The 15,027-nt window shown below is 47.6% G+C and overlaps 1 protein-coding gene across 1 annotated transcript in view; it reads right to left on the minus strand.

Annotated features, from left to right (window-relative positions):
* LOC142476111 (uncharacterized) overlaps positions 1-14,790 on the minus strand; it is a 29,275-nt gene extending 14,485 nt beyond the window's left edge. The window contains exons 1-2 of the mRNA XM_075581644.1: positions 14,542-14,790; positions 6,425-6,502 (exon numbers count right to left, since the gene is read on the minus strand). The gene's annotated coding sequence lies outside the window, so the exon portion shown is untranslated. The remainder of the gene's footprint in view (positions 1-6,424; positions 6,503-14,541) is intronic.
* Between the last annotated feature and the right edge of the window lie 237 nt (positions 14,791-15,027).

Here is a 15,027-nt window from a genome sequence, read left to right on the forward strand (position 1 = left end):
CACTCTTTTTCTACTGTGGCATATCTTTGTTCGCGGGGACACAATTTGTGACTTAAATAGAGGACCGGGTGTTCCTCTTCTCCTACAAACTGGGACAGTACTGCTCCGAGACCTACTTCGGAGGCGTCCGTTTGTAAAAAAAACTCCTTTTTAAAGTCCGGGGCTACCAAGACTGGGTGACTACAGAGCGTTGTGCGTAGGTCTACAAATGCGGTCTCCGCATTACTGTTCCATTTTACAACATCAGGTGCCTTTGCCTTTACTAGATCTGAAAGTTGTGCAGCCCGGGTTGCAAAATGGGGTATAAATCGCCTGTAGTAACCTACAATGCCCAGAAACGTCCTAACCTGTTTCTTTTTAAGGGGACGGGGCCAACTCTCAATGGCTTCAACTTTATTGAGCTGGGGTTTTACTGTCCCCCTTCCCACAACATAGCCAAGATATTTTGCCTTTGCTAGGCCGACTGAACATTTAGCTGGATTGGCTGTAAGACCCGCCTCCCGAAAGGTTCTTAACACTGCTTCAACCTTTCCTAGATGTGAGTCCCAAACTGGACTATGAATTACCACATCGTCTAAGTACGCTGAGGCGTAGTTCGAGTGTGGGTGTAGCAATTTATTCATCAACCTTTGGAAGGTTGCAGGCGCCCCATGAAGACCAAAGGGTAAAACAGTGTACTGAAATAGACCATCAGGTGTGGAGAAGGCCGTTTTCTCTTTTGCTGACCTTGTTAAGGGGATCTGCCAATAACCCTTTGTAAGATCTAAAGTGGTTAGAAAATGAGCCCTCGCCAACTTCTCAATTAACTCGTTTACCCGTGGCATAGGATAGGCATCAAACTTCGAGACTTCATTTACCTTTCTAAAGTCGTTACAGAACCATATTGTCCCATCTGGCTTAGGTACCAAGACAATAGGGCTGGACCATTGACTATGGGACTCCTCAATTATGCCTAGATCTAGCATTTTCTTTACCTCCGACTGAATAGCCCCTCTTCTAGCTTCTGGGATTCTATAAGGTCTTATCTTAATGACTACCCCTGGCTTGGTGATGATATCATGAGAAATCATCCTAGTTTTCCCTGGTACGCTGGAAAAGACATCTCTGTTCCTTTTCACCAAATCTACAGCTTCTCTGTGTTGTTCAGGCGTAAGTTCTGCCGATATTTGAACAAGTGGTTCCTCCCCTTTCCTGGATTCGTTAGCTACTACCGACAGGCATACCTCTCTATCCTTCCAGGATTTTAATAGATTTATGTGATAGATTTGCTCTACCTTCCTCCGGTCTGGCTGTCGAATTTTATAATTCACCGGGCCGACCTGTTCTAGAACCTCATATGGCCCCTGCCAATGTGATAACAGCTTGCTTTCGGCCGTGGGAACAAGGACCATTACTCGGTCCCCTGGTCGGAAGTTGCGAACCGTAGCCTGTCTGTTGTAAAGGTTCCGTTGGGCCCTCTGTGCCTCTTCTAGATGCTGTCTGACTATGGGGGTATTATGCGCAATACGGTCTTTCAAATCTTCCACAAATTGGACGACATTTTTCCCTGGCACAGCTTGTTGCTCCCACTCTTCTTTGAGGCTATCCAGAATCCCTCTTGGGCGTCTCCCATACAGGAGTTCAAATGGGGAAAACCCCGTAGAGGCCTGTGGTACCTCTCGGATAGCAAACAAGAGATAAGGCAACAAGGTGTCCCAGTTCTTCCCATCACTAGCGACTACCTTTCTCAACATCATCTTCAACGTCTTATTGAATCGTTCTACCAGTCCGTCCGTTTGTGGATGGTACACAGAGGTTCTTAGGAACTGTATTTTTAGCTCTACACATAAGTCTCGCATAAGTTTAGATGTAAACGGGGTACCCTGATCTGTCAGAATTTCTTTCGGTATCCCGAGTCGGGAAAACACCTGTAACTATTCCTTAGCTATAGCTTTGGAGGAAGTGTTACGTAAAGGTAGTGCCTCTGGATATCGAGTGGCATAGTCTAGGATCACCAGAATGTACTGATGACCCTTGGCAGATTTCTCCAAGGGACCCACTATATCCATGGCAATCCTCTCAAATGGGACCTCAATAATAGGCATAGGGATCAATGGGGCCCTCAAACGTGGTCGGGGGGCTGTCAACTGACACTCGGGACAAGAGGCACAGAATCTCTTTACTGCATTATATATCCCTGACCAGTAAAACCTTTTTTTTTTTTTTTTTTAAACTTTCTTTTATTGGGTTTTTCAATGATAGTACATGCCAGTATCACAGTAATGTCAATTGTTTTTCATTGTAACGTACAACATCAAAACAAACATGGGGGGGGGAGACTTGAGAGGGGGTGGTAAGGGGGGGTTAGGGGGGAGGGCATAGGGTGACTGGATGGAGTATAGACTCTTCCGCGTATTCCCTTAGGCCTGGCTCTTTTCTGTGTGTTCTTTACTATCTCGTCTAACGTCCCACCTAGTTTAATAATCAGGGAAAGGGATATTTCTCCTTAATTGATCCTGTCCGTCAGGTTCTCTATTGTTCTGTCTCCGGTGTGTCTGTTCCGCCGTCGAAGGAGAACCCACCTGCCACTATCAAAGCCAGATGGCGGCATTGCTCATCCCTGGGATATCGGTCTGTGCCAGCCATAATGACCAGACTTTTTGGAAATTTGGGCCAGTGTCGTTGACTAGACTTGTCAACTTTTCCATCTGGCAAGCGAACCAGATTCTATTCCGAATTTTATCTATTGATGGAATTGCATCCTGATTCCACAATGCTGCGGTCTCGCACCTCATCGCCGTAGCAAAATGTGCTATAAGTTTGTTTCCCGATCTAGACACCTCTTCTGTGGGCTTACCTAGTAGGAAAACCCAAGGATCTAGTTGAATTTTGAGGCCCAAGAAGACCTTTTGTAGCCAATCTCTAATTTGAGTCCAAACGGGAATGATTCGCGGACAAGACCACAGCATGTGTACCAGATCTCCCCGTTCCCCGCACTTCCTAGGACAGAGCGGGGAAGCGCCCGCCACAAATTTTGCCAGTCTAACTGGGGTGAGGTACCACCGTAATAATACTTTATATGCGTTCTCCTTCAGCGTCGTACAGATCGAACTGCTAGCCGCAGCTTTAAAAATTGCTTCCCAGTCTTTGTCTTCTAGCGGTCCATTCAGATCAGTCTCCCATTGTGTCATGAAGCTTGGTCTGTGTGTGTCACCGGAGTCTGTGTTGGCCACCACTTTGTACAGAGCAGAGATGAGTCCCCGTGTATCGGTTCCCCGATCACAGAGCTTTTCAAAATTGGTTAGGGGTGGTCTATTTGGGTGTTTGGTATAGAATGCCCGAACCTGGAGGTATCTAAGAAATTCTGTATTAGGTAAGTCCGTTTCTGACTGTAGATTATCGAATGTTTTGATTGTGTCTCTACTCTCCAGGTCCTTTAGTCTGCTTATTCCCCCTTTTTTGCCAGAGTGTGAAATTTCTGTCGGTTAACCCCGGAGCAAAATCCGGGTTTCCATAAAGGGGAGTCATTAGAGTGTGTTTTGAGGTTAGTGAGTGGCTATGTTTAACCGTCTCCCAGACCGAGAGAGAGCTCAGCACCGAGGGAAGCGGGTTCCTGAGATCTTTTAGCCTAGATTTAGGGTACCATATAAGGTCTTTCAGCTCCAGCGGGGCGCAAGCCTCTCTCTCCAGTGCCACCCATTGCCTTTGCCCCGGAACCCCGTGCCACTGTGTGATTTGGCATAGTTGGGCCGCTTTGTAGTAAGCCATCAAGCACGGCACTGCCAGCCCCCCAGTTTCCTTAGGCCTTTGCATGATTGACCTTTTTACCCGTGGTTTTTTGTTTTTCCAAATGAAGTTTGTGACTGCTTTCTGCAGTCCTATAATATCTGATCTTACTACGGGTATCGGAAGAGTTTGGAACAGGTATAGCATCCTGGGGAGGAGGTTCATTTTTACGCAAAAGATTTTACCAATCCAGGATATCCCATATGCAGACCAGTCTTTGAGTTCCTTTATGAGGGTTTTTATAAGTCTCGGGTAATTCTCCTGGTATAGATTATGGTTATGTTTGGTTAGAAAAATTCCCAAGTATTTTATAGCTCTGGTCTGCCATTTAAACTGAAAATTTATCTCGATTAGTTTCTCTGTCGCCTTTGGGATATTTAGACTCAGCGCCTCCGATTTTGATTGATTGATCTTAAATCCGGAGATTCTGCCAAATTTATCCAGTAGAGCGAACAGATTGGGTAATGCGGTGAGTGGTTTTGTCAAAGATAATATAATATCATCTGCGTATAGCGCGATTTTATGCTCTTGGGAACCTATTTGCACTCCCGTAATATCTGGATTGCGCCGCATGTGTGCTGCCAGCGGTTCCATGCATAGGGCGAACAACAGGGGCGAAAGTGGGCAGCCCTGTCTGGTACCGCTTTTAATTTTAAACATATCTGATGGGAAGCCTTGGTGTAACACCCTGGCGGTCGGGGTAGTGTATAATGCTTTTATTGCCCTTATAATTTTGTTCTCAAACCCGAATGCCTCAAGCGTGGACTCCATATATGGCCAGTCGATCCTGTCAAAGGCCTTTTCTGCGTCTAAGCTTAAAATTACTCCATGGATCCCGTTGGCGTTAATGTAGTTAATAATATCAATTATCTTTCTTGTGTTATCGGCCGCTTGTCTGTCTCTAATGAAGCCAACTTGGTCTGGGTGTATAAGCCGTGGCAGGATCGTACTCAATCTATTGGCCAATAATTTGGAGTAAATTTTTACGTCCGAATTGATTAAGGATATTGGCCTGTAGCTTTGGCAGTTTGTAGGATCTTTGTCCTTTTTATAAATTATGGATATCGACGCCTGAAGCATCTGGTCCGAGAAGGGTTCTCCCGCTAGAACTCCATTGAATAATTTGAGCATGTGAGGCGCTAGCACCCCTATAAATTTCTTGTAATATAGGTTTAAAAACCCGTCTGGGCCTGGGGCCTTAGAGGGTTTGAGATGTTTGATTACCGCTGTCAGTTCTTCTAACGTGAAGTCAGATTGAACTGCCTCATTCTCCAGCCTGCTCACCTCTGGCAAGGCTGCTTCGTCTAGGAAGGACTGTAAAAGTTTTTTTGTTTTTGGGTTTTGTGATACTTTCTCCCCATTATATAGCTGTTCATAATAAAGCCTAAACTCTTCCACTATGCGTTTGGGGTTGGAGGTCAACTCTCCTGTTTTTGTTTTTATGGTTTGTATGTTATAACTCGGCTGCCTATTACGGATCCTGTTTGCTAACATAGTGTCCGGCTTATTGGCTTTCTCAAAGAATTTCCGCTTAGTCCAACTGATATCTCTCTCGGCCCGGGATGTGAGGAGGAGATTAAGCTCAATTCTTACATCTTTCAGCTCCTTAAGGATGTCCTCTCCGCCTGATCGGCTATGTAGTGCAGAGAGCTCATGTAACCTCTTATATAGTTGTGTCAATTTCGCCTCCCTTTGTCTTTTGCGTCTTGCTGCGAGGCTAATCAAAGTTCCTCTTATTGTGGCCTTGTGAGCCTCCCACAGTGTAGTGTGGGAATCCACAGTGCCTGTGTTTGTAATAAAAAAATTCCTGATCTCGTCTTTGATTGTCTGTGCCAATTCCGGTATTTTAATAAGGGATTCGTTTAGTTTCCAGTTTGCTCCTGGGCTAACCTGCCTAATTTGTGTGCATCGTAGCTCGATCGATGCGTGATCTGACCATGTAATGTCATGAATCAGAGTATTGGAGATTTGTGGGACCATTCTACCCGATACAAAGAAGTGGTCAAGTCTGCTGTAGCTGTCGTGTGGGTGCGAGTAGAATGTATATGTGCGTTCGCCTGGGTGTTGTTCTCGCCAAATGTCCACCAGGCCTCCCCTTCGTAGCCCTTCTAGTAGCTCTTTGGTTCCTGCCTGTCTCCCTTTCTCCTGCCTTGGAGATCTATCAATACGAGGGTCGAGGGCTTTGTTAAAATCCCCTGCTAATATCACACTGCCGCTTGCCCATTTTTGTAGTTTCAGAAAGAATTCTGTAAAGAACTGGGGATTGTTATCGCAGGGGGCGTACACGCACGCTAAGGTAACCCGGGTTTGCTGCAGTATGCCTACTAGAATGATATATCTCCCTTCAGGGTCACGTTTTATTTTTTCTGGCACAAATGGGACTCTATTGTGGATCAAGATGGCTACACCCTTTTTTTTATCCTTGGCTGAGGCTAGGTAGAATTTTCTGAAGTGTTTGTCTATGAATTTTGGGTTGTTTTTAAGACAATAGTGTGTTTCTTGCAGGAAGAGAACATCTGTGTTTTTGCGTTTGAAGTCAGCGAAAGCTATCCTGCGTTTTCGGGGGGAATTAAATCCCTTTACATTTTGGGAGATGAACGTTAAAGCCATCTATGTGTGTGTTGTGAGTTCTCATGGGTGTCAAGTGCTCTCTGCTTACCCGGTTCATGTTGTTGCGTAGGATGTTGGTGATAGAGCTGCAGGCCTTTTGTTGCCCAGTCGTCTCTACTAGGGGTACCTGGATGGGGGGGAGGGAAACACATAGGGGAGTGACAGGGAACATATAACCTTGTTATATTAACAAGGAAAACCACTTTGGTCTTAGAAGACCCATGGTTTGCTGCCCGGGGACACTTTTCCGAATCCAGCGTGTCCCAGTTAACCATATAGGGTAGTGGGAGGACACTGAAGTCGAGGAAGCCCAGGTCTTTGGTTAGGCCGTGGCTTAAGGCCACCGTCCAACCAGAGAGGTACATGCCAATAGGCAACAGGTAGGGCAGATGTCCGCCCCCCCGCCGGCAGCGAACACGTTAATTTTTATTAATCAGCGCGTATGCACTTATAACAGAACTCAACTGCAACTCAACTTGTGTCTCTGAAAGAGAAAACTTTGGTTAGTTTAAACCTTTCAATAGTGAAGTCTTTAGTTGACTACCCTGCGACTGTGTGCTATTCTTAGCTTTTCTCCCCAGTAGGGGAATGCGCGGACCCCTCTGGGGAGCTCTGGTCCTCTTTGTGTATCTTCTGGTGGCTGTTGTCGCCTCTCAGCCTGGCACTGTTCTTGCCCTAGTACTTGGACGCTTTCGCTGACGTCAGAGTCTTGGTGACGAGTGCTCGCGAGAGTTTGTCCCTCGACGGCCTCTGCGTGTCGCACGCAGTTCTTGCTGGTGTTAGCAGAGGAGGCTGGTGTTTCTCGGGGGCGGAGTCCTCCGTCTCAGCTCGTGTGCGCGCCAAATCGTCCTCCGCCATTCTGGATTGGCGCTTCTTTGTCGGATTCTCCCGCCCGTCGTCTTGTGAGGCCATTTTGGTAAGTGGATAGCGAGATAGAAAGAAAAAAGAGAGGGAAGAACTTTTGCCGCGTCTCTTCTTTACTTCAACTCCCCCCCTCCCTTAGGTAGGGTAGAGAATCTCCGAGGGGCGGCGTTGTAATGTCTTTCTTGCAGGGGACCGCAGCTTGTTAGGGTAGACAGTGCAGTTTAAACCGGGAAACAACAATAACTGACTATTCAGGAGTAACTGTGGACCGTCTCGTGGGGCCTTCATCCTGATCCTGAGGGGCCCGCTTTAGCGTGTCTTTGTTTTGGTGGCTGTCTCACTTTCTCCCATTCGGTTCGACGGGGTAGACGACCGTCCATGGCTTCAGGCTGCGGTAAGGTATTGGGGAGGCCCAGTCTTGTGAGGAACTCAGGACCCTCTGCGATGTGTTTGATGACGTGTGACCTGCCATTTTGCAGCACAATCAAGGCGAAGGGAAAAGCCCAGCGATAACGGACATTTTTTTCCCTAAGTAGCCTGGTGATCGGCTGGAGGGCCTGTCGTCTTGCTAGCGTGATCGGTGAGATATCTTGGTAGATGGCCATCTCTATGTCTTCAAATTTTATTAGGGGGGTGGCTCTTGTAATTTTGCATATTTCAGCTTTTGTTGTGAAGTGGTGCAGTCTCATGATTATGTCCCTAGGAGGATTATTGAGAAGTGGTCGTGCCCTCAGTGCTCTATGGCATCTGTCCATTACTAGTTCTGCTTCAGTTTTTCCTGGCATTATAGATGACATCCAGCGGTTTATAAGGAGCTCTGGGTCTAAAATCTCCTCTGGTATCCCCCGGATCCTCAAGTTGTTTCGTCTGTCTCTGTTCTCGCTGTCCTCGTTGCGTTCCTCCAGGTCTGCCACTTTCCTTTCCAGGGCGGTAACTCTGGAGTCCGTCTCTGTTTGACAGCGGGCAGCTTCATCCATTTTCTCCTCCAGGTCATTGGTGCGTGTTCCAATGCTGAGTATGTCTTTACGCAAGGTGTCCACCTCCCCACGAAAGAAGGTTTTTAAATCCGTAAGGAGTTTGGCTATTTCTTTTTTCATGGCTCCCGTCTGGCTTACCGCTGTCAGGTCCGGTTCCTGAGCGGAGTCGGAATCAGATGCCGCCATGCTATCTGTCTCCTGCACTTTCTTTGCTCCCACAAAATATGTGCGCACGTCCACTTTCTGCTTAGATTTTTTCCTCGTGGCCGCCATATGTCCGTATGCCTGATGTGTAGGGCCAACAGCTCCTGTAGTTTTTTTTTTAAATTAGTTGAGTTTTGCGGTGCGCTGTGTGGTTTTAATGCCGGCGGGACTCGGAGCGTTCAGGTTAGGCTGCCATCCCTGCTCCTGCCGCGCATGCGCCTCCCAGTAAAACCTTTTTAGGATTCTTTGCTGTGTCTTCTCTACGCCCAGATGACCCCCCAACAAATGAGAGTGTGCTAGCTCTAGGACCTTCCTCACTAATGAACTGGGTACTAACAATTTTTCTATTTCTTGGCCCTCCTCTTGGCTCACATGATATAACAAATCATTGTTAATGTAGAAATATGGATAGGATTCCTTTGTGGTTCCTTCTACCGGGACCCCATTAACTTCTACCGCCTGGCTAAACCCATTTTTCAACTGGGGATCATTAGCCTGTTCTCTACCAGTTAGTTAGGGACAGTTCTAGACTTCCAAAACCTTCTTCATCTGGAGTTTGGTCGGTTACCTCCACGGGTTACTCAGACACCTGATCACCAACAGGCCCTGTCTCGGACAACTCTTCTCCCTCTGGTCTTCCTCCGTTAGGGTAGTGACCAGTGCTAACTGGGGTGGGGGCGTACCTCTTTTTTTTCCTTCCTACGTTCTCGTTTCGACTTAGGGGTTTTAGACACCTCGGCGACTAATTCGGGGTCTGTAAATGGAAAAAGCTCATCTGGAGTAGGATTGTTCAAGGTGAGCTGTCCTCTGATCAGGGTGTCAAAACCAGGGAAATTACAGCCTAACACTAGGGAATGGGGTAATTTTGGCACAATTGCTGCCATAGTTTCGATGACTTGCCCTTCGACTTTTACTTTTATCAGAGTCGTGGTGTACGGAAGCGTACACCCATGCACACATAATACCCGCAACTTCTCACCCTGGGGTAACCGGAGAGGCTTAACCAACTTCCCGGATACCAAGTTAATATTGCTCCCTGAGTCTACCAGTGCGGAGACTGGTTTTCCATTTAACATCACCGTGGTGAGGAAGTTGTGGGTACGTTTTCCCTCGCGGGTCATACCCACCACTCCACAAAATTCAGACTTCACAGAACCATATGCACACTCCATTGGCTCAGACAACTGTGGGCAGTGAGCCTTAATATTCCCCGTCTCCCCACACTCAAAACAAACAATTGGCCCAGTTCGTTCTTGAAACCCTTTCTGAAATTTAGAGTTTCTGTCCTTATCCTGGTTTTCTTCCACCCGCTCAAATCGTGCGAACGGTCGTGGGTCCTGGCGCCAGCGCTGGCCTCTACTGTTCGTGTTGGGACGTGGGTTGTTGTTTGTGCGAGTGGGGCGTGACAGTTCACGGGTAGCCAGAAACTGTTCCACTGCGCCTACCATGGCATCACAAGAGAGGGGATCTCCCTGCCCCACCCACTGTTGAAGGTCCTGGGGTAACGCTCGAATGAAGCGGTCCAACACCCCCATCTCAAGGATCCGTGCCGGGCTATGTTCCTCTGGTTTTAGCCACTTGGACGCTAGGTGAATCAAATCCCATAACTGGGATCTGGGCGGCTTCTGTTCCTGGTATTTCCACTTATGGAACCTCTGCGCACAAACTGCGGGAGTCACTCCAATCCTTGCAAGGATTTCGCTTTTCAGACAGTCATAATCTGCTGCGGCTTCTTCGTCAAGGTCACAATACGCTTTTTGGGCTTCCCCCAGTAAAAAGGGTGCGATAATCCCAGCCCATTTGGAGTGGGCCCAACCTTCCCGGGAAGCGATTCGCTCAAAGGACCTGAGGTATCCCTCGATGTCATCGTGCGGCGTCATTTTCTGCAGGTTCACATTCGCCGGGACGGGCCGCGCCGGGGCCGTACTGGACGAGTCCATTTTAATCTGGGTCAGCTGCTCAATCAGCTGTTTCTGTGTCTCTGCAATAATGTCAAGCTGGGCTGCAAGTATCCGGTTCGTCTCGCGTTGTGCAGCCGTGCTTTCCTGCTGAACAGCGGTGCTGTGCACTAAGGCCTTTACAACGTCTTCCATACTGATAGTTACCGCGTGGACAGGCCCCACCAGTTCGCAATCGGTAGCTCCGCCCCTTTTACAGGGTGTTCGACATCTCACTTCTGACACCACGTGTGGCAGGATGGCAGTGGTAAGTGAGGAGACAACACGTCTTTTCCGGTGAAATAATGCTGTTGGGTTTATTTGGCTAGCAGCCATGCTTTTAAGCAGATATGCTTTTAAGTATATATGTTTCAAGTATTTATGAAGTTTAAAAAGGAAGTTCAAAAAGAAGTGGAAAAGTGGACATCACCTACTGCTTCTGATACCTGCTTTTGATCTACGTTGGAAAAGAGGATATCATCTATCTAAGACTGCACATCTCAACACTTAACTATTGCTGTGATGCCGCCTTTATTTTTTATATTTGCTGCAACCGCACTTATTTTCAAATTATGCACTTCCTTCCACCAGTCTCCTTATGTCTCTAACTCTATTCATATATCTCCATCTCTCCTTTCTTCCCCACTTCTCAGTTCACATGAACTCCTTTCTTACCTGCGTCCTCTGTCACCACACAGCTATACCTCCTGCACTAAAACACACCCCTACAAATCATCCTCACACATCCTCTTTCTATCCATGCTTCTCCTCCTTGCTTCTGGGGATATCTCTCCCAATCCTGGTCCCTGCCTTATTTCTACTTGCTCTCGTCCTCGCCTCCCACATACAACTTCTACTCCTTCTGGTGTTAACCCCTCCAACCTCATACCCATCCCCTGCCACCCTCCCTCCTCTCTCCCTTTCTCCTGTGCCATTTGGAATGCTCGCTCCCTCTCTAACAAGTTCCTCTCTGTGCATGACTTCTTTCTCTCTCACTCCCTGCTTCTCTTTGCTATAACTGAGACCTGGCTTACTCAGTCTGACTCTGCTCTGGAAGCTGCCCTCTCTTATGGTGGCCTTTCCTTCTCCCACACTCCGCGCCTTGATGGCAGGGGTGGAGGTGTGGGGCTCCTGCTCTCCTCTCTCTGCCGTTACCGAACTATTCCTATTCCCCCCTCTCTTGCCTTTCCCTCCTTTGAGGTTCACACTGTCCAGATCTTCTCTCCTCTCCCTGTTCATGTGGCGGTCATGTATCGCCCACCTACCTCTACTCATCCCCCTTCTGCCTTTCTCTCTCACTTTGAATCCTGGCTCTCTTTCTTCCTCTCCTCAGACTCCCCTGTTCTTCTCCTTGGGGACTTCAATTGCCACATTGATGACCCCTCTCTCCCTTGGGTTTCCCGCTTTCTTTCTCTAACCTCTTCTTTTGGCCTTCAACAGTGGACTGCAGCCAGCACCCACAAGGATGGCCACTACTTAGACCTGGTTTTCACTAAAAATTTCTCTCTCTCTGATTTCTCCATTTCCCCTTTTCCTCTCTCTGACCATCACCTCATCTCATTCTCTCTATCTCGCTTCTCAACTTCTCCACCTCCATCTACACCCCGGTTCTGCAGAAACCTGCGCTCTATTCACTTACCTGACTGAGTCCACGTTACACTCCTCCCTCTCCTCTCTCAGATCTGCTACAGACCCTGACAAACTGGTCAGGAACTACAACTCTGCCTTGTCCTCCTCTCTTGATCTACATGCCCCGCTTTCTCTCTGCCGCACTCGCCCTTTTAACCCTAGACCCTGGTTAAATTCCCACACGCGCATGCTGCGTTCCTCCACTCGTACCTCTGAACGCCTCTGGAGGAAATCTCATACTCTCGCAGACTTCCTTCACTACAAATTTATGCTATCCTGTTTCAACTCTGCCCTCTCGCAAGCTAAACAAGCCTACTTTTCTTCACTAATCAACATGCACAAGTCTAACCCACGCCGACTGTTCTCTGTCTTTGATACTCTACTCAAACCACCCTCCGCTGCCTCTCCTTCCTCCATCTCCGCTCAGGACTTTGCTGACTATTTTAAGGAAAAGGTGGAATCCATACGTCAGAACATCCCCTCTGTTTCTTCCTCCCATCCTACACCTCTTCCTAACTCTCCTCCTGCCTTCCTTGACTCTTTTTCCACTGTCTCAGAGGAGGATGTGTCGCTGTTGATCGCCTCTTCTCCCTCTACCACTTGCCCTCTTGACCCCATTCCCTCCCATCTCCTAAAACCTCTTGCTCCTACTATAATCCCTACGCTCACGCACATTTTTAACTCCTCCCTCTGCTCTGGAACCTTTCCATCCTCCTTCAAACATGCAACAGTCATACCATTACTCAAAAACAGCAAGCTTGACCCTACCTGTCTTTCTAACTATCGGCCTGTCTCCCTCCTGCCTTTTGCCTCTAAACTCCTTGAACGTCTTGTATTCGCTCGCTTGCTCCATTTTCTCAACACCTATTCTCTCCTAGACCCTCTACAATCTGGCTTCCGTACTGCTCACTCCACGGAAACAGCCCTCACTAAAATAACTGACGACCTCCATGCTGCCAAAGACAGAGGTCATTACACTCTGCTCATATTACTCGACCTCTCTGCAGCATTTGACACCGTGGACCACCCTCTTCTCCTTCACATTCTCCATACTCTTGGCATTCGGAACAAAGCTCTATCCTGGATCTCATCTTACCTCTCCCATCGTACTTTCAGTGTCTCTTCTGCTAATACCTCCTCCTCCTCTATTGATCTCTCTGTGGGGGTACCCCAGGGCTCTGTCCTGGGACCTCTTCTCTTTTCTCTGTATACACTCTCTCTAGGTGACCTAATAACATCTTTTGGGTTTAATTATCACCTCTATGCTGACGACACACAAATATATTTCTCAACACCCGACCTTACACCTACTGTACAAACCAAAGTTTCTGAATGTCTCTCTGCTATATCATCCTGGATGGCCCTCCGCCGCCTTAAACTCAACATGGCTAAAACAGAGCTCCTCATACTTCCTCCCAAACCTGGCCCTACTACCTCCTTCCACATTACTGTTGGAACTACGATCATTCACCCAGTAGCCCAAGCACGCTGCCTTGGGGTCACACTCGACTCCTCTCTCACATTTGCCCCTCACATTCAAAACATTTCTAAAACCTGTCGCTTTTTCCTCCGCAATATAACAAAGATACGCCCTTTCCTCTGTTGCTCGACTGCTAAAACTCTGACTCAGGCCCTCATTCTCTCACGTCTTGATTACTGTAACCTCCTGCTGTCCGGCCTTCCTGCCTCTCACCTGTCTCCCCTACAATCTATCCTTAACGCTGCTGCCAGAATCACTCTACTCTTTCCTAGATCTGTCTCAGCATCTCCCCTCATGAAATCCCTCTCCTGGCTTCCGATCAAATCCCGCATCTCACACTCCATCCTTCTCCTCACTTTTAAAGCTTTACACTCTTCTGCCCCTCCTTACATCTCAGCCCTAATTTCTCGTTATGCACCATCCAGACTCTTGCGTTCTTCTCAAGGATGTCTTCTTTCTACCCCCTTTGTATCTAAAGCCCTCTCCCGCCTTAAACCTTTTTCATTGACTGCCCCTCACCTCTGGAATGCCCTTCCCCTCAGTACCCGACTAGCACCCTCTCTATCCACCTTTAAGACCCACCTTAAGACACACTTGCTTAAAGAAGCATATGAATAGGACTGTGGCTATTCTGAACACATGGCACATAAAGCTTGGCCCCCTGCAGATGCACTTACCAGAACTCCCTCCTACTGTCTCTGTACGTTCTCCCTACCTACCAATTAGACTGTAAGCTCCTCGGAGCAGGGACTCCTCTTCCTTAATGTCTAAAGCACTTATTCCCATGATCTGTTATTTATATTATCTGTTATTTATTGGATTACCACATGTATTACTGCTGTGAAGCGCTATGTACATTAATGGCGCTATATAAATAAAGACATACAATACAATACAATTTGTCCAAAAACGGTAACAAACAATGGGTACACTGTCCCTTTAAAATTGAAATGAAACCAAAACCTAACCCCGGTCGGTCGGGGTACTAGCTAAACAAAAGTGCAGGCTAACTATCTGGCTGGCTAGCAAACTATTCCAGCCCAATAAAGTACAGCAAACGCAGTTGGCTCCTTACCCGGGAGCTTTATTCTTCCCTCTTGGGACAGGATCGCTTTGGGCAGCTTGTGGCTGTCTTAACACTTCTCTGTCTTCTCTCTATGCCTCAGAGAGAGAGACTGCCGCCCCAGAGGCATTTCCTCTTCCTGTTTTTAAAGCAGGTAAAGGAGCTTTATTCAAATCACCTGTGGTCTGCTTGACAAGCTGAGTTAACCCCTCGTTTACTGGATAGCATGCATACTGCCATCTCCTATTCACATACACGGAGTCAATGACCCTGCCACAACACACACACACACACACACACACACACACGCACACGCACGCACACGCACACACGCACACACGCACACACATGCATACACATGCATACACATGCATACACATGCATACACATACAATGCACACAATGCAAACACACACACACAGAAGGCACACAATGCACACACACATATGCACACACAGACACACATGCACACATACACACACATACACACACAAGGCA

This window comes from Ascaphus truei, unplaced genomic scaffold (assembly GCF_040206685.1).
Source record: "Ascaphus truei isolate aAscTru1 unplaced genomic scaffold, aAscTru1.hap1 HAP1_SCAFFOLD_1463, whole genome shotgun sequence".
In the NCBI taxonomy this organism is placed as follows: domain Eukaryota; kingdom Metazoa; phylum Chordata; class Amphibia; order Anura; family Ascaphidae; genus Ascaphus; species Ascaphus truei.